The 4,304-nt window shown below is 31.0% G+C and overlaps 1 pseudogene; it reads left to right on the top strand.

Annotated features, from left to right (window-relative positions):
* Positions 1–1,574, top strand: LOC128396713 (dr1-associated corepressor homolog; annotated as a pseudogene).
* Positions 1,575–4,304: the final 2,730 nt, after the last annotated feature.

Below are 4,304 nucleotides of genomic sequence, written 5' to 3'. Positions count from 1 at the left end.
AATCGTTTGATGTCCTACTTGCAACAATCGTTAACCTGTTGTGTCTGTGGTAATTTACTTTATGTTCCCATGTCATCAACAGTCTCATCCTGTCAACATCATGTCTGTAAATCTTGTGTTGGAGGTAAATGAGACTTAAACCTTCCTGTTCTTGGTGTAAAGATCATTCAAAGTTTATCGAAAATATTCAACTTGAATTCTTTTACAATGTTATAAACAATTGGCTTCATTTATTTTATCCTCATCGATTGTTGATAATTGGGGTTATCTAGTATGCGAAACAAATCGCTCTTCTCATACTCATCGTTACCAAACAATTTTAATGGTCCAACCACATTTAGACAATTACTTGACGAAGGATCCATTTCCATGATAAATACACTTTTCAGAGCCGCCGCCATTACGAAGCTTCAATCGTCAAACAAATGGTCATAACAATAACAACACCAACACCAACAACAACAGCAATCATCACAATTATAATGCTCAACATCCTGACAACAACAACCAACAACAACAACAACAACAACAACAACAACAATAACATCAACAACAATGGCACCAATAATCATCGGAACGTTTCAAATCATTTACAAATTAATCTTAATTCATCATCATCATCATCTTCCCATCATTCATATTCCCTGCCGATGGAGAAACCAGAAATAGTATCAATGTTAAACTGTGAATAATGTTAAAAGTTACAACAATTTAAATACTAATGGTAATCGAATCAGCAGTATCACCAGTATTGAAATATTAATATTGTCGGTAATTTACTTCCATCGATAACCCTTAGTGAGGCCATTAACGATAACACGAAAACAGGTATCATACTTAAAGCGGGTTCAGCTCAAGCTTTTACTTTAAATCGTAACATAATCAAAGCAGATTCAACACAATTAAATAAAATATTAACCGGAACATTATCCAACAATTCAGTGACCAACAACAACAGTAACAATAATAATAATAACACCAGTACAACTCTAACCAATAACAATAGTAATCAAACACCATCGGTAAATCGTAAGGTTCGTAGAGGATGTCGATGTGGCCTGGCCACTCCGAATCCTGGTAAATTGGCCTGTTGTGGTCAACGATGTCCATGTTATGTTGAAAGTAAAGCTTGTAATCAATGTAAATGTCGCGGTTGTCGTAATCCAAATAAGGTGTCCAATTTAACGACAATTAACATAATCTCAACTTCATCTTCAACCGGTTCAATGTTAACATCATCATTAACATCATCGACACCATCAACTTCATCAATAACATCAACATCCAATATAATCACTCCATTAATCACTTCGACAACCTCAAACTCTCTGGCAACATCATCATTTACATCAGCATCTAAACAAACGGAATCGGCTCTAATTACAATTCCAAGTTTGATAGCTGCTAATCTATTTCAAATTCCGATAATTGTTAATAGCGACGGAGTATTAAAAGAGGTTGGTGGTAACAATCAAGTTCTCGTGACAACGGGAAGCATGAGAGAAGAATCAACAACACTAATCGACGAAGATAAAAGTACAAATGATTTAACCTTAAGTTCACAGATAATTTAATTCAAAAGAAATAAAGAAAAGATGATGAGAAAGAGAAAGAGAGAAAAAAAGTAAATGGTTGTCGTTTTTGGTTCAGACAGAATTTCCCAATCGATTGTATTTATGTGACAAAGGTTATAATTGTCAAAGAAACCAAAATCTCCAGCAAGAATATCTTTTACACTTAAGAACATCTAAAATAAGCAAATCCAAACCAAATTATTATCAACAACAATCGTTGTTAAAATGAATTGCTTCTTAATTAACTGTACAAATAGTGTTACAATTAACCAAAAAGAAGGTTGTTGGATGTTGGCTTGATTAAGGAAGGTAATCAATACAATCAATTTAACCTCAAATCACAATTAGTCAATAATGCAAGAAACAATTGATTGAGTTGATTTGCTTTTCGCCATCATTATGATTGTTATTTGTTGTTATTTTTAAACATTCATTTGAAAATGTTATTAATTTTTCACTTTGATTGTTTAACTGCAACAATCAAGGATAGACAATTAAAGATTCAGTAGTTGTACCTAGGAATTGATATTTAAAAACGAAATGAAAGGTTAATTGTAATGCACTGAGAGTGAACATGATTAACTGATTTACTGTTGTTATCCGTTGATTATTACCATAATCACCATCGTCATTACTTTTGTATTAATTGTTGTAATTGATCAATAATTAGTTGATCGCCGTATTGATACAAATTTATATACATTATCATATTAGCGTAATCATAATTGTAAAGGACTTCAAGTTAATTATGTCAATCACGAAAAAAGCTTAATTAACATTAAACTTGTTTTTGAGCTAAAATTGATTTGATGCTTCAAATACAACAGCAAAAAACAGTTCATTGTTGATTGTGAAACAATTCGAGAATGATTATCAATGGAAAATGTTAGTTTGCTAATCTGAAACAATTCTGATCACGATTATTATAAACTGTAACTAACGTGCAGATTTGAAGTGATTATGTTCGCAGAAGATTTAGGATTAATTAATCGCGATAACTATCACAATAATACTACAGATGATCAAGAAATCGATCTGTTTTCATTGTTGTTTCAAATTGTTGAGCTTTAGGTCATTTGAGTTACTTTGAATCTGGTTTTATCTTTTTCTTTTCTAGTTATTAAAGGTAACTAATCTTTAACAATGAACACTTTAATGAGTCATGAAAGTATTAGCAATAATATTTAATAAAATTAATGACAATACTATGATGAATGTATTATGTCAAATGTCTTCATGAAAGCCTAATGAATAATACTCTGATATTATGTTTGTAACAAAACTAAAAACTTCATAATCACATTCAATCGGATCATTCTGGTAATAGAACGAATGTCTAATTAAATATCTCAAGTACTTGAGGATGTTAACAAAGTTCCAATATCCAAAGCTATGTGAGTAAAACAAAACCATATATATATCGGCATAAATGGTTAATCTAGGTTCATGTGCATAAGATTGAGGATAAATATTATACTCATCAACTCCAATCAATTCAAGAAATTCAGAATTATTGATTATCCTTTCCCAGCAATCGAAGACAAAGCAAACTTCAATCAAATCCTGAAACGAAATTAAGAAAATTAATCTAATATCGGACAACTTTCTGTCTCTTTCTCTTTCTCTTTCTCGACCGATCCATATCTTTTCAATCATCTCCTTCATCTTTGCATTCATTTAAGTCATAAAGGATTTTGTGACCTTTGGTAATTTTAGGTTACCTTACACAACTCGAATATTTCTTACAATCGAGAATCGACTTCGGGATTCTTTCAAGCGATCGATAGAGAAGAGATAAGAGAATAAGACATAAAAAAATGTAAAATGACTTACAATGGAAAGTGAAGACATTATCGCTGTAATTTAGCTGCACTTTTAATTATAATATTGTTTAGCTCTAATATGATAATCAAAAATAGAATTTATTGTTCGAAGCTCAAAAGTTGGAGACTGTAGATATTGGTTTGAGAAAATCGACAGAATGATTGAAAGAAAGTTGAAAGTAACTTGATTTAAACAATTGACAGTTGTAAATAAAAATCAACATTAAAAGATATTTATTAGCATAAATTAAACAATTAATCAACTTTGGGATGATAATGACAAACACTAAATTTATCCTTAAAAACAAATGATTTTAAGTTTTGTATAAGCTCAAATCATCTATGTTTTGTAAAGATAATTTATCTAATTTAAAAACAAATCGAAGAGGATAAGAAAAGGGAAGAGAAAGAAAAGAAGGAGACGAAGCGAAAAGAACTATGATATAAGATATATCGACACGATCTAAAGGAACTGACATTCGTCTACTTGTACCAATACATATTTAACCCTTTTTGGTAGAAGCTGTTGAGTTTAGATCATAAGAATTAGATGTGGCTGATGATAAAGACAAAAAGAAGAAGAAGAAGATAATGATAGAAGATATTGAAAGAGACTGATGATGATGGTGATGAGATGTTGAAAACGGTGAGAAAGAGAGAGAGGCAAAAATTGTAAACGGTTGTTGTTTTTGGTTCAGACAGAATTTCTTCCCAATCGATTGTACTTATGTGACAAAGGTTATAATTGTCAAAGATACCAAAATCTCCAGCAAGAATATCTTTTACACTCTTAAGAACATTTAAAATAATCAAACAGAAACTGAATGGTTATCAATATTAATCGTTTGATGTCCTACTTGCAACAATCGTTAACCTGTTGTGTCTGTGGTAATTTACTTATGTTCCC

Source organism: Panonychus citri, unplaced genomic scaffold (genome assembly GCF_014898815.1).
Source record: "Panonychus citri isolate SS breed McGregor unplaced genomic scaffold, ASM1489881v1 Contig00026, whole genome shotgun sequence".
Lineage (NCBI taxonomy): Eukaryota > Metazoa > Arthropoda > Arachnida > Trombidiformes > Tetranychidae > Panonychus > Panonychus citri.
This window is presented reverse-complemented; position numbering and strand designations above follow the sequence as displayed.